This window comes from Miniopterus natalensis, chromosome 14 (genome assembly GCF_054644295.1).
Source record: "Miniopterus natalensis isolate mMinNat1 chromosome 14, mMinNat1.hap1, whole genome shotgun sequence".
Classification (NCBI taxonomy): domain Eukaryota; kingdom Metazoa; phylum Chordata; class Mammalia; order Chiroptera; family Miniopteridae; genus Miniopterus; species Miniopterus natalensis.
In genome coordinates this window covers 20290868-20313937 of record NC_142094.1, presented here as the reverse complement: position 1 = coordinate 20313937, position 23070 = coordinate 20290868, and the positions used below count along the sequence as shown (strand labels likewise).

The window sequence follows — 23070 nt, the reverse complement described above, 5'->3', positions numbered from 1 at the left end:
CCACGCTCTGAAAAGCAATGGAAAAAAGATCCTCAGGTGAGGATTAAAAAAATAAATTAAAATATATGTTTTTATTGATTTCAGAGAGAGGAAGGAAGAGGGAGGGAGGGAGAGAGAGAGAGAGAGAGAGAGAAACATCAATGAGAAAAAGTCATCGATCAGCTGCCTTCTGCATGCCTCCTACTAGGGATTGAGCCCAAAACCTGGGCATGTGCCCAGACCGCGAATCGAACTGTGACCTTCTGGTTCATAGGTTGACACTCAACCACTGAGCCACACCGGTCAGACTCTTCAGTGACTTTTAAACTGTGTTATATACCTCTCAATTATTTCGAACACTTTAGTTAGAAATACATGCATTTCCCTATGTAGAAAAAAAGGTCAGGATTATTGTTTCCAGGATAGAGAATACAAAAAAATTACCATAAGTATTATCAAGAACCCCAAATTAGTAAGAGTTATCAAGAATGTCCACTTTTATTTGGTGGTCCCTCTAATAGGAAGCACAGTAAGTGAAAAGGTATCAAACTATGAGGTCAAATTTGACCACCAGCAAGAAATAAAAAAAAAAAAAGCAGTGCCCAGCCGGGCGTGGCTCCGCCGTTGAGCTTCGAAAGCAATAAAAAAAAAAAGCAGTGCCCAGCCGGGCGTGGCTCAGCAGTTGAGCATCGACCTAGGATCCAGGCGATCGGGGTTCGATTCCCAGTCAGGGCACATGCCCCGGTTGCGGGCTGCAGCTGATCAATGACTCTCTCATCGTTGATGTTTCTATCTCTCTCTCTCCCTCTCCTTTCCTCTCTCTGAAATCAATAAAGATATATTAAAAAAAAAAAAAAGCAGTAATTTATTTTTTATCTTAATTGTTGAAATTATTACAGATATCCCCTTTTTCCCCCCATTGACCCCTTCCACCTTGCTCCTGCTCCCCAGCCCCCAATAAACAGCAGTAATTTAGATGAAAAGTGCCTAGAATGATACCTGGCACAGAGAAGACACTAAAAAATGTTACTTTTGGATGTGGGGCAAGAACTCAAGAATAGCTGGATTTGTCCCCAGTCTATTAGACAAATGCAGACTCTCTATAGTTTAGGAATTTGTGTGGGAGAAGAGTGGACCAGAGGCAGTGGATGGGAAGAAGGAAAGACACAAACATGAAATTGTACATGCTTTCCTTGTTGCTTATAAATGCTGGGTTTTCCAAATTTTAACCTATTTATTTCTCATTTTGAGAAAGAATTTGCTCTTTGTTGTATAAACTGGTTACATTAATGAAACTGTATTTCATAACATGAATATCAAAACATTGGTTAGAGTATAAAAAAGCAGTAATGTAAAAATAAGCAGTCCTTTAGAGGTTTAAACTCTTAAAACTAGGTTTATTTTCTAATTTAGAGAGTGCTAACTATACTTGTGGGAAGTTTTAACGCCTAATTTCTAAGTTTAAAGAACACATTTAGATATATACATAACAATTTTAAAACTACATACAGTAATTAAAATAACTCCAAAAAATATTAAAGATATCTGAGAAATGGGTTCACAATTAATTCTCTTCACTCAACTTCTGCCTTTTTCTAATAAACACATTGTTAATAATTTCTATAAATAAATAAATGAAATAAAAAACAAAGTCAAAGTAGCACTGAAGTGAAGAGACAAATTAGAATCATGGACAGAGTTAGCAAAATCCAAGTGATTAACTCCACATCTCTACCAGCTGGCATGATATCACCACCAATCCCTTTTGCTCCAAAACAAATTTCATCTATTTTGATTTACAAAGGAAGCCCTGATATGAGAACTTTAGTGTCTTCACCACCCTAAGGACACAAGTGAAAAGTAAAATTCTGTACAATATACATTTTAGATTTTTTAAGCTTCAGTAAGGAGTATGAGGTGAAGGCAAACTATTGCAAAAGCAGAGTTTTCAATGAAACACCATTAAAGACTAAATTTTTTAAACAAGTTAAACTACTTAAAAAATAATCATTTGAAAAAAAAAGCATTCCCTTTAGAAAAGGATATTTTTATACAAACAATAACCAATCACAGGAAGCAATCAAAAATTACCTCATTTGTAATAGCATCAAACACATTAATTACCTGAGAATAAACTTTAAGAAAACTTAAATTGACCCTAAAATGTTTATAACTCAAAATGGATCAAAGACTATTATGAAGTTTAAAACTATAAACCTCTTAGGCGAAAAAAAACCTTCATAGCCTTGCTTAGGCAGTTAGATATAACACCCAGGCAAGTTTCTTAAATATGACACCTAAAGCACGAAAAGCCAAAGAAAAAATTGGATAAACTGGACTTCATCAAAATTTAAAACTTCTGTCCTTCAAGAAAGTGAAAATTCAAGCCACAGAATAGGGAGAAAAAATTGTAAATCATGTTTCTAATAAACGTTCAGGATCTAGAACATACACAGAACCCTTAGAACTCAGTAATGAAAATAATCCATTTTATTTACTTATTTACTTATGTATTCATTCTTTTAGAGAGAGAGAGAAACAGTTTCAGCTTGTTGTTGCACTTATTTATGCATTCATTGGTTGATTCTTGTGTGTGCCCCAATCGGGGATCGAGCTGCGACCTTGCTGCGCTGGGACAGCCCTCTAACCAACTGAGCTACCCAGCCAGGGCTGAAATGGGAAAAGGATCTGAAGAGACATTTCTCCAAAGAAGATACACAAGTGGCCAATAAATACATGAAAAAAAACTCAAGATCGCTTTATGTAAATACAAATCAATACCACAATGGATACCACTTCACAGCTAGAGTGAGAAAAAAAAGTCTTGACAAGGATGTAGAGAAACTGGAACACTCATACATTGCTGGTAGGAATGTAAGATGGTAGAGCTACTTTGGAAAAGTTTTTCAGTTCCTCAAAAAAGTTAAACAGAGTTACCATATGACCCAACAATTCCACTCCTAGATCTATACCCAAAAGAAATGAAAACCATGTCCATACAAAGATTTGTACATGAATGTTCATAGATTCATTGTTCATAATAGCCAAAAAGGCGAAAATAACCCAAATGTCCATCAATTGCTCAATGGATAAACAAAATATGGTATACCCACACAATGGAATAGTATGCAGTGGTAAAAAGAAATGAGGTATTGATACATGCCACAACACAAATGAACCTCGAAAACATTATGCTAACTGAAGAAATTTATAGACACAAAAAGTAGATTAGCGCCTGCCTAGGGGAGGGGGACAGGAGTGATTGCTAATGAATTTTGGTTTTCTTTTTGGAGTGATAAAAATATTCTAAAATTGATTGTTGTAATGGTTGCACAACTCTGTGCACATATTAAAAGCCACTGAATTTTACACTTTAAACATGTTTTTCTAAAGTCGCTATACCGCTTGCATTGCCACCAGCAAGGGAAGAAAAGCACCAATTGTTCCACATTCTCATTAGCATTTGGTATTGTCATTTTTCCCTTTTTCCTTAATCTTTCTTACTAATTTTCTCACCAGGTATACAGTGGTATCTCATGGATTTAATTTGCAATTCCATAATGGCTAATGATGTTTAATATCTTTGGGTATGTTTATTTGCTGTCCAAACACCATGTTTGGTAGTTTGTACTTAAACGTTTTGCCAAATTAGGTGGTTTACTTATTAAATTTTGTGAGTTCTTTATATATTCCAGATACAAGACCTTTGTCATATGTGATAGAGGACTATTTACTCCCAGTCTGCGGCTTGTCTTTTCATTCTCATAACACTTTCCAACAGCAGAAGTTATTAATTTTGATGAAGTTAAATTTATCAATTTATTCATTTATAGATCATGCTTTTGGTGCCATATCTACGAAACCTTTGCTTGACCCAAGGTGAAAAAGATTTTGTCTTACATTTTCTTCAAGACATCTTATAGCTTTGGGTCTTACCTTGAGATCTGCGAACTAGTTTTTGCACAAAGTGTGAGGTGTTTTTTGCAGAGGCTATAATAAAGGAAGAGATTCTGTTTTGATGTTTGAGTGCTGATTGCTCTGAAGTCTTGCTTCCCTCCCCCCTTGACCCACATCTGGGTAAAGCAGGAAGAAAGCCCAGCCATTCACTCCCTCAGTGTTGGTGGAAAGTTAAGACCATGTAACTCCCACACATGGGAACTGTCACACAGGTCCCTCCTTCGGGCCACAGTAAAAACTACAACCGGCCACCCTGCCTCACTCTCGCTTCATTCTGGACTAAACCTAAGCTCTTGTCCTAGAGGAATCCTTTTGCAGTTTATTGTGTAAATAAACTTTATTTTATTTCATATCCATCGGTGCCTTTGTGTCACTTGTCTGAACATCTAAAAAAATTCTTAGGCAGGGGCTGTCAGGTGTCTAACAGGGAATAGTAGGTGCCCAAATAAAACAGGTTTTCTTGCATATGAATATCCAATTATCCCATACTCTCCTTTCTGTACTGAACTGCCTTTATGCCTTTGCCAAAAACAAATTGACCATTTTTGTGTCAGGATTCTCTCTGTTCCACTGATCTGTATGTCTGTCTCTTCTTCAGTACCACGCTGTCTTGAGTCCTACAGCTATACAGTAAGTTGAAATCAGGTAGTGTGAGTTTTCCAACTTTGTTCTTTTTCAAAATTGTTTTGCCTTTCCTAGTTCTTTTTCATATCAATTTTAGATTCAGCTTGTCAGTTTCTATATGAAATCCTGTTAGGATCTGGACTGAAACTGTATTGAATCTACAGATGAGTTGGAGAAGACTGGAATTCTTAACGAGAATGAGTCTTCCAACCCATGAATATGATATCTCTCCATTTATGAAGGTATTCTTTGGTTTCATTCATTAGTGTTTTGTAAAATTTTCAGTATACAGATCTTGGACATATTTTATAAAAGTTAATACTTAAGTATTTCATGGTTTTTGGTGCTACTGCAATGGTACTTTTAAATTTTAATTTCCAATTCTTTTGCTACCATAAAGAAATACAATTGACTGCTGTATGTTGATTGTCCTTCAACCTAGGTGAATTCACCTATTAGATCTAGAGCTTTTTCCAACAACCTTTCAAATTTTTTATACAGACATACTGTCTATGAATAGAGTTCTTGCTCTCTGAAACACACTGTTAAAAAAATAAAGACAAGCCACAGACTGGAAAACAGTATTTCCCTACTATATATGATAGGGAAATATCTACTCCTAGATATTTATGCAAGTGAAAAGTATATATCCCTCCAAAGACTTGTACATGAATGCTCATAGCAGCTTTATTTATAACAGCTAAAAGCTGGAAAAACCCAAATGTCTATCAACTGGTAAATGGGCACACACAGAAGTTGTGGTATATCTATACAATGTAATACTACTCAGCAATAAAAAGGAACAACACATAACAACATGGATGAATTTCAAAATAATTATGCTAAGTGTAAGAAGCCAAAGATCCCCTACCCCGAAAATAGGACATACTACATGATTTCATTTACAGAAAACTCTAGAGAACACAACCTAATCTTAAGTGTCAGAAAATAAAGTCAATGATGAGGAAAGGGCAGGAAAGTGCAGGAGGGATTACGGAGTCATGAGGAAACTCTTGAGGGTGATGGATATGTTCCTTATCTTGACTGTGTTGACAGCCCTGGATGGTTGTGCTCAGTGGTTAGAGCGTCGGCCCCCAAACTGAAAGTCTGGGGATTGATTCTGGCCAAGGGCACGTACCTCAGGCTCAAACCCTGCCCCAGTCGGGAGGCGTGTGCAGGGAGCAACCAGCAATATGTCTCTCTCATGTTGATGTCTCTCTGTGTCTGTCTCTGTGTGTGTCTCCCTCTTCTTCCCCCTCTCCCTTCCACTCTTTCTGAAAAGCAATGGAAAAAATATCCTCAGGTGAGGATTAAAAAAAAAACAAAAAAATATTTAATATGCTCAATCCTTTTAGCAATTTACTTGATTAATACCAAGTAAAATGTTAGTAACATGCTTACATACCATGTAACGTTCATGTCCTATTTCTCCCAGAAACATTTCTTATCTGTCTTTGGATTCTCCCATAGTGTGTAGTGGGCACATTATAAATGCTTTTAAAATCTGATTGAGTGGAATGACTAAGTTAATTACTACTAACCAGGAACCCTACCTTATTTCAACTCTAGGTGTTGAAACATTTCTAAAACATTGTTAATAAGCTATTAAGTTGATTTTTTTCCCTTTCATTACTTCAGAGTCAGTTTGACCAATTATCAAGGATGGAGTAATATGAAGTGTAAATCAGAAAACAGACAACCTGGCGGGGCCGGTGTGGCTCATCAACCTATGATCCAGATCTCAGTTCGATTCCGGGTCAGGGCACATCCCTGGGCTGCAGGCTCGATCCTCAGTCGGGGGCATGCAGGGGGCAGCTGATCAATGACTCTCTCATCATTGATGTTTCTGTCTCTCTCTCCCTCTCCCTTCCTCTCTCTGAAACCAATTAAGATATATTTTTAAAAAAAGAAAAAGAAAACAGATAACCTGGGTCCAAGTCATAGCTCTGCCACTTACTATATTTTGGGCAAATTACTTGACTTCTCTGAGCTCCAACCTATTAACTCTTCATTTGTTCAATAGGGATGATATAAAACTACCTCACAAAATTATTTTAAGGATCAAATTATATATGTAAAACAACATTTTATAAATTATAAAGGGCTTTAGTTTTATCAAGTAGGTTTACACATCTGTTTAAGGGCCCAGTCCAATCCCCCTAGAAAATTCTTTTAGAGGGAAGAAAAAATTACTGATATAAGATTTATTGTCATATGTTTCTTTTCTTTAAAAAAAAAAAAGCAACTAGAAAGAAAAGTGGTTTAAGTTTACTTTAGCTGTGCAGGTGGACACTTATAATGGAGAAGCAGTTCAAGTGCCCAATGAGAGAGAGAGGCTGACTATATTAATTTGGTATGTTATATTACTCTCTTTAAATTAAAGATACATAAACCACCAAAACATGGACACATTTCTATGAAACACTAAGCAGGAAGAGGAAGAAGTCCAAGATAGTACAACTATTTCAGAAGCATGAATCTCTATATATACTATATTTTTGCAATGTCCAACCAAATATACTAATAGCCATACTGGTTATCCAAAGCAGCATCAGGAAAGGGAATGCTTTTTATTATATCAAGTTCAACAACTGCTGGAGTAAACTTAATGAAGTCTTTTGGGTTTCATTAGTGTTTACTGAAGCACAGTATTTGGCTAGAGGAAAACTAATGAGAGGATAGCTTCAAATTATACAAATAAATTTCATTGAGTAGAAACACAAAGCTTTAACTAGTTTCACTAATATACATACACACTTCATTTGGCTTAGCTCTTATGTAGTCATATACACACACCCCATTATGATTTAACTATAAGGTTCAAGATCTCACTATAAGAGCAATAAAGCTTAATACCAGGGCCTGTACAATTTATTTTTGTTTACCTTCAAGCACTTTCAGAGTAGAACCAAAGACATGTTACATGGGGAGGGGGGGAGGTGAAGGGGAAAAATATATATGATTGCCTAGACAATTTAGCAATTCAACAATTCTCCTACCAATCTATTAACTTTTGTTAAAACCCTTTTAGCAAAAGTTTATTAGGGCCATCTATACACTTAGTCCAGTCAGACTTACAAGCCCAGCTCAATTTTCAGAAATATTCAAGAAATACTGCCTCAAAGTACTAGATATCCTTAAAGACCAACTTCATGCCCTGCCTGGCGTGACTCAGTCAGTTGGAGCATGGTCCCCTACACCCAAAGGTGGCGGGGCACATATCCAGGTTGTGGGTTCGATCCTTGGTAGGGGTGTGTACAGGAGGCAACGGATCGATGTTTCTCTCTCTAAAATCAATTTTTTTAAAAAGAAAGTCCAATTAACAAAGGATATATTCTTTTTTTTTAAAAAAAGATGAACTTCACATCTCCTATTTTTTAGTTCTTATAATAAATTTCTAGATATGCTTGGGGGTAAGGAGGAGAGTATCTATAAATGGAACAAAAAATTCCATGCAGATGTATGTACTTACATTTATTGCTGTTTTTGAATCCTCACCCAAGGATATTTTTTCCATTGATTTTTTTTTTTTTTTTTTTTTTTTGAGAGAGTGGAAGGGAGGGGAGGGGGGAACAAGAGAGAGAGAAACACGGATATGAGACAGATTGACTGATGCCTCTCAAATGACCTGCACAGGTACATGCCCTTGACCTTAACTGGGAATCAAACCCTGGATCCTCTGTTGGCCGGCAGACACTCGAACCACTGAACCACGCCAGCAAGGGCTGTACTTGCAGTCTTTGACCCAGGGTCCACATCTTCTATTGGATTCTCAATGGATTCATGACCTCAAAAGAGGTTGAAAACTGCTACTTTGTATTTCACAGGGTACAGTTTTCAAATCTAAAAGGAGTAATTATATCCCAGTTTATTATTGATTGCTAAGTAAAATAAGGCTTTCCATCCACAGACATGAAGGCACAGAAGCTTTATGACTGTGTTCCTGGAATAAAAGCAGGAGTTTGAACTTAATTGCCCTATGAAAGATACTGCTTGTCAGTATACAACCCACTCAGCAGTTTTAGAAAGGTTAACATCTCCTTACCAAAAAGCCAAGATTCACCTGCAACAACTTGGACTACCTAGTTGATATAAACTTTCTTTTTTCAACAGTTTTTTACACTGTCTAAATTCTTCTGCAATAATTAAAAGTTGTATACAGTGTGTCATCTATTTTACTACCTTAGTTACCAAGACACAAAATGTCCATTGTAATCATCTGCTTACCAAAGCCAGGGCTTTCAGTACTTTAAACTAAAACTCATTTTAAGAGGTAAAAGGAAACAGTATTGGCCATTTAAAAAAAAAACAAAAAAAACCCAAAGTAGTCCTTTTCCTAGTTAGTCTATGTTAAGTTTATGGGAGACATTTGCCATCAGCTATCTAAAATAATGGCAAGACTTAAGGCATAATGTTCCCAAACCAAAATGACATAACTTTTAAAGGTAAGCAATAAAACCTATGCTTCCCATAAAACAAAATGAGTAAAATTTGAAGTTCATATTTAAGATTCTAAAATTAAATTCAGAAAAAAAATAACAATAAAATAAAATCACACTCACAGTCTAAAAACCAAAGTTAAAGAAAAATCACGAAATGTCTATTTAAATTTCAAGGCCAAACATATTCAAGGTTGTTCACTTCCAGCCTCCTGAATATTTTATGCTTAAGGTATCCACTTTCCCATAGAAACTTGATCAGAAAAATCCCTTTGAAAGGTTTTACAAATTAAATTCCAGTGTTCCTGCTATGCGGAATGAATATTTCATTGGATTATTTTAGGAAAAGACTAGCCTCATTCATAAGCTAAGTCTAAACCTAAAAGGGGAAATATGTTTCTTTCCAGAACCTTTAAAAGAAAAAAAAAAAAAGCAAAAAAGTGGATGAAAGAACACTGCTGCCACGTCTTTTCCCCTCCCCCACTCACGTAGGGGCTATTTCATCCCTGCAGCGTGATTCCAAGGGAAAGTCAGAGCCACAGCTCTGGGAGAAACCAGAAACAGTTAAGTTGAAATTGGCAAGCCTGTTCCGCCTTTTAAATCAATTCCTAAAAGGAGGTATTGGCTTCTTACTCATCTCTTTCTAAAGCAAACAGGGCAAAAATTCCAAGTCCTCTCCACTCTACCCCGGCACGCAGAAGATGTTTACTGCCTAAAAACTGAATTGTTTTTATTGATATTTTTGCTTTTATTTTTTATTTTTCTATCACCATGTATCCCCTCTATGCTCTCTTCCACCTCCACCCACTCACCCCTCTCTCCACCCCTTAAAAACTGAACTGTATTTAATACATTCAATCATTTCGGAAAACAGTCTCCTGTTTAGGGTACCGTTCGTCCTCCCCCTTAAGACAGACCCGGGGGCCACTCGTGTGCTCCAACCCGAAGTTCTCACACAACCGTGGCACACTGGTGGGCTTTAAAAGCAGCCACCTCTGCTGAAAGGGAGGGAAGAGGGAGAAGCGCATGTGCCTTTAAAAAAAAATCTGTGTAAGAAAAGGGAAGGAAAAGGAGCTTCCCCGACGACCGGGTGATCTGACAGCCACTTCCCCAACCAAAAAGTGCGAACTCGCCGCCCGGGGCCACGTCTCGCTGCTCCAGCAGCACCGCCGTGCGCAACACGGGACTTAAGCCTGAACTTCTCTTTCCTCGCCCGAAGATTTTTCGATAGGGTAAAAAATGCCTGGACAGCTTCAGCTCTAGAGCTTTAAAAACCGCTCTCCGCTGCCACATGCTAACCATCTGCTGCCATGGAGGCCAAAAACCCACGCCCCGCACGCGCGTTCCCATCAGATTTGCCGGGAGGGCCAGGTATGAGAGGAGCTGAGGAAAATCAACAGGGTGATTCCTCCCCGGGAAGAAACATTCAAGAAAGTTCTGGTCCCCGGGGCGGGGACAGCGGCTGCCGCAGCCCGACCGGCCGGGGGCGCCCACCGGGGAGGAGGTGAGAAGGGGCGCCCAGACAGGGGCGGAGGGGCCTCCGGGCCAGCCGGGCGGGGGCGCGGGGCGCAGGGCGAGGGGCCGCGTCCCCAGAGAAGATACTGAGGCTGCGGTGGAGAAGCTGGAGAGCCCCCGCCGCCCGAACCATCCCACCAGAGGGGGCAGGGACGACCACCGGGGCCGTCCCAGAAGGGCCCCAGCTGCCTCAGCGCCTCGGCCTCGGTCTCCAAAGTCGGGGGAGCGTCTCACCTGGGAAGCGGGACGGCAGCGCGTTCCTCGGTGCCCGGTTGCCTGCGCGCGGGCCGGCTCCCTGCTCCCTTCCCTCAGCCCGCTGGCGGCGCGACTGGGCAGCAGAGGGAGCCAGTAAGCCTTTTTATAACCTCCACGCCGCCCCGGCAACGCCGGAGAGGAGGCGACTGCAGACCTCTACGTGAGCTCTAGCACACCAGCGCCCCGCCGACGGCGCAGGCGCGGCTCCCGCCCCGCCCTCGCCCCGCCCCCACCCGTACCCGCCCCCGCGCTCTGCACGGGCTCGCGCCGTCCGGGGCCTAGAGGTGGCGCTTGCGGGCGGGCCTGAGATGTAAGGCGCCTGCGCAGGGCTCTCGCCCCGCCTCCGTTACCGTGGTTACCTCGGGTTTGCCCAGCTCCTTCTCGTCCAGTTACTCAGCGCCCCGATTTCAGGATCAGCCTCAGGCTTGCGCGACGGAGCCGCGGGAAGGAGCTCGCTGAAAAGGGAGCCGAGGCGGCGGTCGCGCGGGAAATAAAGCGGAGAGGAAGCGTCTGGCGGGTCCCTGGTATCTTGGCCGTCCTGCCCGAGCCCTTTTGCTTCGCTAACCTCCCCCTCACCGCTGCTGTCGCGCACAGCTCGCTCTATCGCCCACCTTTCTCCTTTATCCTTACGGCCTCTGTGCTCCAGAGGCAGATTTGGGGGGTTCAATTCCTGGCCCAGCCCCATATAACGCTGGGCAGTAACCTCCCAGTTTCCTCATCTGTAAAATAGTAGTGAGGGGAGGTACCTCCTAGGATTATTGAGAATTAAGTGATGGGCATGTAAAGCCCTTAGCACACAGAAGGGCCTTGGTAGATGGTTGCGTTGCTGTAGCATGCAAGGCACCCAGCGTGGCGTTGGCCTTAGTCTACTATTTCCTTGGTCATGATAGTCCTGAAAGAAGCAAGCCTTGCTCTCCGGAAGCGTACAATGGAGAGCATCTTCCCCTTGTCAGTGAAAGGGAAGGAGGACTTCACTAAGACGTGTTGGTTAGAAAATGCTTCTAAAGTTTTCCGTGGATGCGAAAAAGCATAGTAATTAATGATTAACGTTTGATTCTTATCTAGGAGGTGGGGTTGGTTATACAGACACCAAAATAGAGAGAAGGTACTTTGGGAGGCCTAGAGAGTAGCCCCCCTTGGTCTGGGATTCCGCTTTCTGCAGTTTCAGTGGCTTCAGTTACCTGCAGTCAATCATGGTATGAAAATATTAGATGGAAAGTTCCTGAAATAAACAATTTATAAATTTTATCTTGCACACCTCTGGGGACTGTGATGAAATCTTGAGCCGTCCTGCTCCATCCTGGGCAGGAGCCCAGGTCATGAGTCATCCCTTTGTCCAGCTTATCCATGAGGGATACCCTCCCGCCTACTAGCCCTCTGGGTTATCAGATCCACTGTCACAGTATCACGGGGCTGGTGTTCAAGTAACCTCTTTTTACTGAATGGCCCCAAAGCACAAGAGTTGTGAGGCTGCTGATTCGGACGTGCAAAAGGGAAGCAACAAAGTGCTTCCCTTAAGTGGAGAGGTGAAAGTTCTCAATAAGAAAGAAAACCATATTTTGAGTTTACTAAGAATGAATCTTCTATCTGTGAGACTGTGAAAAGGGGAAAAAAAAGTTCATGCTAGTTTTGCTGTTGCACCTCAGACTGCAAAAGTTACAACCACAGTGTGTGACAAGTGCTTAGTTAAGATGAAAAAGGCGTTGTATTTGTGGGTGGAAGACCTGAGCAGAAAACCTTGTGCTCCAATTGACAGCAACATGTTGCACCAAAAAGCACGGAGCCTCAGCAAGGGCCCCCCCGAAATGAGTGACCATATTAACATAACTTTTATTACAGTATATTGTTATAATTGTTCTATTTTATTATTAGCTATTGTTACTATCTTACTGTGCCTAATTTGTAAATTGAATTTTTTCTTAAGTATGTATGTTTTGGGGAAAAAACAGCATATATAGGGATTGGCACGATCTGTGGTTTCAGGTATCCATTGGAGATTTTGGAACGTATGCCCCATGTATAAGCAGAGACTACTGTATAGTGATGTTTAAGTCAGCTGTTCTCAAAGCATGGTTGGATGTCTCCAGGGTCAAAATTATTTCATATTAAGACTTTATTTGCCTTTTTTGCTGTAATTAGAGTACAATGGGGTTTTCCAGAGAGAACATGTTCTGTGCAACAGATTGAATACAGAAGCAGATATGAGAATTAGGCCAGACATGAGACTTGCAGAAATGTAAAATAATGCCACTTTTCTCACTAGCCTCTTTTTGCTTTGGAAAATATAGTTCTTTTTCATTTAAAAATGTTAGCCCAGTCAGTGTGGCTCAGCAGTTGAGCATCGACCTATGATCTGGGAGATCGAGGTTCAATTCCTAGTCAGGGCACATGCCCAGGTTGTGAGCTTGAACCCCAGTGGGGGGCTTGCAGGAGGCAGCGGATCAATGACTCTCTCTCATCATTAATATATCTCTCTCTCTCTCCCTCTCCTTTCCTCTCTCTGAAGTCAATAAAAATATATTTTTTTAAAATGTTATTTATGTTAACATGGAACAGATTTATTGTTTTTAAATGAATTAATAAAAAATATTTTACTTTTGTTTTGACTCCTGATTACAGTAAATGTTGATAGATATGATCCACATAGAAGCTTTTGGGCATCCTCAGTACATTTTAGGAGTGTGAAATAGTCATGAGACCAAACAGTTTGAGAACCACTAGTCTAAACAAATAGCAGTGAGCCAGCCCCTTGACACAAGAGGCAAAGATCTGCTAGGAAATCTTTACCTCAGATGGAGTGGTAACCAATTTATCCACTGGCCCTACACAGAGCTGACTCTGAAAATTGACAATTTACCCTGTAAATAAAATAGTTCCAAACCTTGAGGCAGATTTACTGTGAAACTAAGAAAGCTTCAGGGGCTTTCATTTGTACTAGCCTTTTCCAAGGCCCCGAAGAGTCTCCAGCAATATGTTCACGTGGTCATATGCTTTTGTGAAATTTGTAAAAATGTGGGGGAAGGGGGGAGGAGTAAACCTTTAACTGCAATCTTTCTTTTTTAATGGATTTTTCCATTGCTTTTCACACAGAGTGGAAGGGAGAGAGAGACATTGATGTGAGAGAGACACATCGATTGAATGCCCCGGGTATTGAGCCTGAAACCGAGATTTGTGCCCTTGGCCGGAATCAAACCCAGGACCCTTCGGTCCGAGGGCTGACGCTCTAACCACTGAGCCAAACTGGCCAGGGCTAACTGCACTCTTTAGGCTTCTAATTCTCTCTCCACCGATTTCCCCACCGTCATACTTCCTCTTTCTAGTGGTGTTGGGGTGGCTAGCAGGCATTTAAAAAATTTAGCTGAAGGGAAGATGAGTTAGAGTACATTTGGTATGAGTTTAATGGGATATATTTTTGTAATTTATAGTCACTTCCACGTATAGTTAAGACATTGCCAGCTGTCCCAGTGTAGGAGTGGCATCCAAGAATACTCCTACCGCTCATCGTAAAACATAGGTGAAAGGCCAGACATTCTTATAGCTATTTGAAGGTACCCTATGTTCTAGCCTCAAAAATATATGGATAGTGGAGGAACAAAGCTGAAACGGTAGGGAGCCTGAAGCTAAATAATCTATGGGAAATTCTTCCAGTTATTGGATGTGTGAAATTTTAATGAAAGATTTAGTACTTATCAATGCTTAGCCAATAAAGGGAATTTTGGGGGGTCAGAATTTAATGGGGGTATCCACAACAAACAAGTTAGGGTGTCATCATCTTAAAGAAAAGGGATGTGCCCTGAACCCTTTTAAGTCATTTAAATAGCCTTGAGATTTTCCCAAATGCGACAACAATCCTAAAAATTTACATGACGTTATCCATGAGTTGTGAAGCCGAAAGAGACTTTTGACCTATCCCTATTAATATCATCCGGTTGCCCAAAAAGGACACTTTATATCAAACCTACAAATGTCTGCTCAACCTGGTCATCCCTGCTTGATTATGGTGAAGATGAGACACCTTGGGGAGTAGACAGGCATGATGGATATGACTCCCCTCTGAATAGTCCGACGTTAGAGCAGAGCTGCTCTAGCTCTAGTACTATAAACCTCCAATAAATCTCTTCTCACATCTGGAAAAGTTGAACATGTTCATCAATTAGTGAATGTTTCTTGAATAAAGTATTGAAAGTCCTATATTCTTAGGAAAAAAACAATTATGTAGCTATGGTAACAACCAAGGAGCAGAAGTGATTTTAAACTCAGTTAATAGATCAATGGCTACTCAACCTTGTGAACAAGCCTCTAAAAAACCAGCCAATTAGCCTCCCACTTTTGAAAGTTAGCCACACAACAAAAGCCTTACTCGATGAATACATCTCTGAAAATCAATTGTCAATAGTCTTGCCACCAAAGTAATGCTTCTACAGCTGAGTCAACACCCACTCCCACCTTTGAAAGCCAAACCCTGAACTCCACCTTTCACAAAGTACTATATAAAATCAACAAAGAGACTGTGTCAAACAAGTGTAGTGCTTCTACACACAGAAAATAATAAAAATAGCTTTTTATTTCACATTTTGAATGATGGCTTCTTTCTTTGACATTAAGCACCTGTGTGGTTAACAAACAGGGAAGCCAAAATAGAAGACTGTTATAGAAGGTGCTTTTAACCAAATTGCATTTACCCATATGAAACAGTTAAAAATCACTTAAGAGAGTGGATAAGTATCGAATTGGGGGTGTTATAAAATACTGCATAGCTTTACTTGAGAATTAAGAGAATGAGGTTGATTTTTATGAAATAGGTAATTGTGGGTAGGTGTTTTATCTGGGGATTAAAATGATGGGAACAATATTTTAGAAATATTATGCTACGTGAATTAGAAGAGAGTCTAGGCTAGTAATCCAAGATTCATTGAATAAATAAATATTTATGGACCCCTAACTGCTGCATCCAAGACACTGCCTATTGGGCTACGGAAGATCAAACTTTAATTAGTCTCTGTTTTTAAGGAGTTTATAATCTCATTAGATGGAGTTAAAACCTGCACTTGTGGCAATGGGAATTCATTCATCCAATAAATATTTGCATGCCTCTATGAGCCAGACTGTCCTAAGTGCTGGGCATATGATTCCTGCTGTCATAGAGCTTAGAGTCCTTTGAAGGAAACTAACAATATACTAAATAAGTAACTAAGTAAGTAATTAAATAAAAAATATTGATAAGTGTAATAAAAAGTAAAATGATATGAAAAAGAATAGCAGGAAGGACACAATTTAGATTGATAATGGAGAAAGTGTCACTAAAGAAGTGACACATGGACTGAGACCTGAGTTGTCCAGATGAAATGTGCAAATAAGAGTATTCAAAAGAAAGAGAAGAGCACGCGTGAGGACCACGTGGCAGGAAAAAGCTTGGTGCATCTGAGAGGCTGAAAGAAATTCAGCGTTTGTAATGCGTAAGCAAGGGAGGAACCGGTATGATAGGTATGCAAAAGGCTAGATTGGGCAGTCAGATAATGACTGCTGAGACAAGTACATTGGGAAGGCACCCACGTATTTTAAACTGTTGAGTAACATTATGTAATTTATCCTTAACAAAATAATGCAATGTAAGAATATGGGTTTTCCTATGAATGACATGTCACTGGATGTAGAACTGGGCCTTGGGACTATGACTGACATGGACTTCTTAATCATGAGTAGGGACATGAAGGTCAAGAAATGAGGGATTCTGGAATGTAGCTGAAAGTGGAAATCATTCCGGTCATTAATATCCTGTCACCGTGGCGCTGAGGAAATTGAAATTGGCTGCAATGGGGTAGCCAGACTGCCTACCTCCTGTGGCTTCAATAGGGATGCCTACAGAGCAACGGCCCCTCAAAGATGGCCACATCCTAATTCCTAAAATCTGTGAATATATTACCTTACATGGCAAAAGAATGTTGCAGGTGTAATTAAATTAATGACCGTTACATGGGGAGAGCAGCCTGGATTATCCAGGTGGGCCCCATCTGCTTAAACGATTACTTTAAAGCTGAGAAACTATCTGGGCTCTGATGAAAGAAAGAGAAGGGAGATTGGAAGCAATGAGATTTGCTACATTACTGATTTGAAGATGGAGAGAGGGGGGCATCAACCAAAGAATGTGGGAGGCCGCTAGAACCTGGAAAAGTCAAAGAAACATTCTCCTCTAGGGCCTCCAGAAAGGAAGGCAGGCCTGCCAATACTTTTTATTTTAGCTCAGTGAGACCCATGTCAGAGTTCTGAGCTGTAACACAATAAATCTGTGTTGTTTAAGCCACCAAGTTTGTGGTAATTTGTTATAGGAGCAGTAAGAAAGTAACACCCTCACTTGTGTGACCATGATTGAAACAAATGGTTGAAGATAATGACATTTCTCAAGGGTCTGAGTGAATTTCCTAATGTTCCCTCCTAGAGGTGAATGAAGTGATTAGAACTGACCCCTGATGCCAGATGAGCATTGTTGAGATCAGGGGAATTATCTGAGAAGGAGGACTCTAGAGAGGAAGAAAGACCTCTTAAGCAAGACAAAGCATTAAGACCTTTGGTTTTAATATTAAAAAGCATATGACCTCATATTGTACCCTTAAGCTCATAAAGCAGGGCATACTAGTTACATAAAAATTGTGCCATGTTCTCTTTCTTGGAAAACTGGCAGAATAGTGGTATCAACAACCAAAATAAGCCCAGCAGGGGGTGGCTCAGTGGTTGAGCATCGACCTAGGATCCAGAAGATCGCTGTTCGATTCCCGGTCAGGGCACATGCCCAAGTTGCGGGCTTGATCCCCAGTCAGGGGCGTGCAGGAGGCAGCTGATCAATGACTCTCTCATCATTGATGTTTCCATCTCTCCCTCTCTCTCTCTGAAATCAATAAAAAGATATATTTAAAGACAAAAACAACCAAAATAAGTAAGCTGAGAAAGTGAGCCAAATTTGTAGAGAAGCTGAAGATTTTGAATTTTACTGGATTTGAAATGACAGGGGACATCATAGGCTTCAATCAATAATCAATTTGTCAATATTAAGCATATTTCCATGTCCTAACAGAAAATGATATAAAGGCTAAATTCTAACTTTCTATTTACAGTTCTAATTTAAAATTAATCAGTGATTTCTTTAGATTTCATTCTGTTCAACTTGAGTCACCCACAGTTAATTACATGTATCTTTCTGCTGTTAGTTGGCAGGGAAGGCTACCTCCCTGTGACATTTATTAGTGTTGTTCACCAAATATCTCTAGGGCTTTTCTCTTCCCGGTCAGAAAGGTCTGCTCTTCTCCACCTTCTTTGAAGTTAGTTGTGATAAACTAACTTGCTTTGGCCAATGAAAGTGACATGTTTGCAAATCAAAATGTTTCACCATGTTCCCTCCCCACTGTTGTAGTTACCATGAAAGCTTGTATCCAGATGAAGCCTTCATCAGTCCAGGTCTCTGAGTTCCTACACTGAGTAAAGACCCAAACTCTCTACTGCCTTGACAATCTCCACTGGATATGTAGCCTGACTAAAAAATAAACTTCTATTATACTAACTCATTAAAACTTAAGAGTTGTTTATAACTGCATTACCTATATACTGCCTAAACAAAGAAACTCAAACTTTTCCTTTACAAAACCTATTACCAGAATTGTATTTATTAATTATATTTGTACCTGGAATGGCTATTGTGGGTTGCCTACCTAGTATTCATTCTTCCCCTTCTCCAATCCTATTAAGACTTTCCAAACTGCCCAGTCTTTCAGTTTAGGTTTGACTTCTACCTCTACTTAGGATGTGGAAAACTGCGAAGAATTTTGCTCCCATCCTTACAATGAGAAAAAAAGCCAGATAATCTACAAAATCATAAAATCTCTTGAACATATCAGACTCCTGAGGTCAAAAGACAAGAAACCTGAGTTCCAAGGAGAAATAGGACACACAGTTTAGATCATTAGCAGAGTAAGAAAAAACTCAGTAAAAATTTTAACAGATTGTTAAAGGCCATTGCAGGTTAGCATGTCAGTTGGGAAGCTCAGACACAAAGGGAGATTGCACTCATAAATTCTTCCCACAAGCTTAGTGGTGCTCAGATGAATGATTATGGGCCAGGCAGGAGACCATAAAGAAACCCTCAATGGTGCAGGCATAAAGGAGATAATTGGCAGCTGCTAAGAGTTGGACATAAAGCTTCCCCCTACTCTTTTTCCTCAGGCTATTCTACCCTGTAAAGCAAAGCCCTAATCCTCTGGAGAAGGGGCAGCAAACTCTCTGGCCCCCAGGGCACAAGTAAAAATCTCTTGTAAATGGAGGAAATATAGATGAAAAAGCCTCTATCCTTGTGGAAGAGGCAGGAAACCCTCTTGGACTCTGGATCCTATACTTATAGCAAGCTGAAGTCTACTACTGCTGAGAGAAGAGTAGGAAATTCTTGCCCAAGACAACCATAGATAAAAGGCTGAGTTGGCTGCCACAGGGAGGAGAGACTAAAAAAGTCCCAGCTCCCAAGGCTCAGGCACACAAGGTCTAAGATTGAGACTGAACCAGAACAACAGAGAATCCCTATCACAAACCCATTCTAATGCTGAGTGTGGACAGAGAGCTTCTCTGGGGCATAAGAATATAGGGACAATCAGAAGCCAAGGGGAAAGCAGGAACACTGAGCAAAATTCTCTGGCACCCCAGCCCTCACACTAAGCACCAGGAAACGGCACCCTCCTACTAAAAAAAAAAAAAAGAAGAAGTCTATGACTTAATAAAGGTAACTATAGCAACAACAAAGCCCCAGCCCAACTCAACTAGATTGATCCAACCTCCCACATAACAACCTTACAAAAGAACTGTGTTCATTGCCAGATGTGGACACTACTTACCAGAAAACAATGCTGTTCTACACACAATGTCCAGCACTCATTAGAAAACCATGAAACACACAAAACAAACAAAAAATCCATTGTCAAGAGATAAAGTAGTCAACAGGAATGGACACAGAGATGAGCCAGATGTTGGAACTGTCATAAGGATTGAAAAACGTGAACAACCTGCATGAACAAATGGAGAATTTCAGTAGAGAGATGAAAATTATGAGTCAAATGGAAATACTAGGGGGGGAAAAACAATGATATTCAGAGATGAATAATCCTTTTGGTGGACTCATTGGTATACTCAACACAGCTGAGAAAAAAAGATAAAGTCATCCAGACTGATATACAAAGAGAAAAAAGTGAAAAACAAGTAGAACAGGACATCCAAAAACTGTGGGATAATATCAAACAATCCTACATATATGTAGTTGGAATCCCAGAGGGAGAGAAAATGGGGCTTTAGAAATATTTGCAAGTGAGAGGCTTCAGCAGCCATGGCTCCCAACATGCCCTTGGTTGAACTGGCCCCAGAGAGTCCTTAAGGCATCCAGGCCATGCTGCTGGGGCCGCCTGGGGCAGGCAAGTGTACCCAGGCACCTAAATTGGCCAAAAACTTCTGTGTCTGCCATCTGGCTACTGGGAACATGCTACTAGGGCCATGGTGGCTTCTGACTCAGAGCCGGGAAAAAATCTGAAGGCAGCTATGGATGCTGGAAAACCAGTGAGTGAAATGGTAGTGGAGCTCATTGAGAAGAATCTGGACACCCCTCCATCAAAAATGGTATTCTTCTAGATGGCTTCCCTCGGACGGTAAGGCAGCAGAAATGCTTGACAACCTCATGGAGGAGAGGGAAGAAAAGCTTGATTCTGTGATTGAATTCTACATCCCAGACTCCCTGCTGATCTGAGAATCACAGGAAGGCTGATTCACTCCCTGATGGCTGTTCCTACCTCGAGTTCGACGCCTCCAAAAAACCCACGAAAGATGATATCCCTGGGGAACCCTAGGTTTGCCAATCAGATGATAACGAGAAGGCCTTGAAAATCCACCTGATGGCTATATTCCTTTGACCTCAGGAATTGCTTGGTTAGGGGCTCAGGAACTGGAGACCACAGCCTAAACCGACCCAAATCAAGCGGAGACAAACACATTTATCCCGTGTCTGAGGGTGGGACACTCTCTGGATAAGAACTAGAAAATAAACAGCCCTCGGACCTTCGGGCAGCCATCTCCCTACCACGATAGACGCCGCCTCAAGGACAAAGCCAACACACGAAACAGGCCAGAGCTGAGAGAAACTGAGTGAAACCTTAAATCAGAGGAATCTGAGGTCTTACCCATAGCTGGATGTTTTAACTATGCAATGTAATAAATTGCCTTATTGTTTAAGCAAATGAAACTTTTCTCAAATCTCAATTGCAAGTAAACAAACACATCTTAACTGATGTTGTCCCAAGTGCTAGTATTATGAGTCATTTTAGATGGGGCTCCAACTCAGCTCATCTGTTCTCTTGTTTCAAAACAAATTTCTAATTGGCAAAGGAGATGTATTTGGTTTCCAAAACTAAAACAATGGTGTCACAAGAATACTGCCTTTTACCAAGCAACTATTGTAATAAAGAAGCCTATTTTAGTCATTCATTCATTCGATCAAATATTTACTGAGCACCTGTAATATGCCAGGCATGGTATCAGGCATTGAAAATATACTGGAGAATAGAGCACAGTTATTTATTAATTTTGGTTGTGAACAATTTATGAATAGTATGAACAGCTATATCAGATTCCACTTACTCCTTTCCAATTTTCTGGTATTTTTCCTTAGCAGTGTATCACTCTTTGAATATTACTAGCTTGAGTCCTAAATATTAAATATTTTCAAGCGCTATAGCTTTCAGGGGAATATCCAAGAGCTATTCTGTCCAGCATAGGAAATGTTGAGAAATTTTAAAAATATCCTACTAAAAATAAGTTACGTTTCAGAAAAATGTTTCTGTTTATAAACAAACTGCATTCGGCTTGGCTGGCTGAAAGGTTTGTAGAGCTTGGCCAATCCATGCATTCTTCCACCCAAAGGACCTTGTCAAGAGCTCAAACAAACCAGGCGGGAATGCCAGAAATCTCCACTTGATCTGGTGAAGCAGACTCAGGAGTTTAAGACCTGGAGTTTATTCAGTCACAGAGGTTCAGTGTTTGGTTGGGTGAAAAAATTTTGGTCTGGTAGAGTCAGTGAGCCCAGGCTCTTCTAGTCCACTGTCAATGGTAAAGCAGGGTGACTCTTAAGTGAATTGCTTTACTTTTTATGCTGAAATTTTCTTCATCTACCAAATAGCCAATAAAAGTCATTTTAAGAATCAATTTAGATAGTTGTTTTGAAAGTTCTTTGAAGGGTATGAAGCATTTACTATATTTATATAAGTACTCATCATTGGATACTGTATAGAATTGTATAAGGTTTCATTTTGTTGGTTTTTAATCATAGAGCCAAAGTTGATGAATTTTACAACTATTTCAATGACTGGAAAAGGTTGTAAAATGGAATGATTAGTCTTAATCATAATGGATACAAGAAACATCGATCGGTTGCCTCCCGAATGTGCCCCGACCGGGGATCGAACCCACAACCTGGGTATGTGCCCTGACCAGGAATTGAACCTTCGACCTTTTGGTGTACCGGTGACACTCCTACCAACTGAGCCACACTGGCCAAGGCAGGAATACTTTTAATAGAACTACTGTGCTAGATTGGTTGTACTAATAGTCCCAATTCTTCCCTCCTTCCTGTATCCACTCCTGTATAGTAAAAAACAAACAAACAAACAAACAAAAAACTTACCTTGCCCAAAATGAGGCCTGGCTTTGCCCTCAGTTTCCGGGAAGTAATCTCATGACTGAGGGGTGTGTTTTTATTTGCTAGGGAGCCTTGAGTCACATTGGGTCTAACAATGGGAGGTAGGGTGGGAGTTGGCCACACCCACTAGTCTTAGAGCAGGGGTTGGCCACACCAACAGTGTGATCTAGGGTGGGGACTTCAACTAACAGAATCTCAGCACAAACTCTGGACACCCATGCTAGGCTGAGTTTCCTGGGTTGGCAACGTCCTGTCTGTATTGTCACACATTGATACTGGCGCATAATGCATCCTGACTGCGGGGAGAGAACACTGGAAGCTCTACATTTAATACTTCCCTGACTCCCCTTGTCTGATTTTAATCTGTACCCTTTCCCTGTAATAAGCCATCACCCTGAGTATATTTTCTTTCAGTGAGTTCCATGAGTCCTTCCGTTGAGAGTGGTTTTGGGAACCCCTTGAATTTACAGTTGGTATCAGAAGTGAGGGCAATCTCTTGTGGGGACTGTTCCCTCTAACTTTGTAGTCAGCTTAAACTCTTCACAACACCCCCTGCCATGTAACCTTGCAATCCCCTCCCATTTTAAC

General features: G+C 40.6%; 1 protein-coding gene and 1 pseudogene across 2 annotated transcripts in view; one reads left to right on the top strand and one right to left on the bottom strand.

Moving 5' to 3' along the window:
• Positions 1-10849, bottom strand: part of P4HA1 (prolyl 4-hydroxylase subunit alpha 1) — a 60317-nt gene extending 49468 nt beyond the window's left edge. For both annotated transcript variants that reach the window (XM_016224066.2, XM_016224067.2), the window contains exon 1: positions 10749-10849. The gene's annotated coding sequence lies outside the window, so the exon portion shown is untranslated. The remainder of the gene's footprint in view (positions 1-10748) is intronic.
• Positions 10850-20124: 9275 nt separating this feature from the next.
• Positions 20125-20701, top strand: LOC107545791 (adenylate kinase 2, mitochondrial pseudogene; annotated as a pseudogene).
• The last annotated feature ends 2369 nt before the right edge of the window (positions 20702-23070 follow it).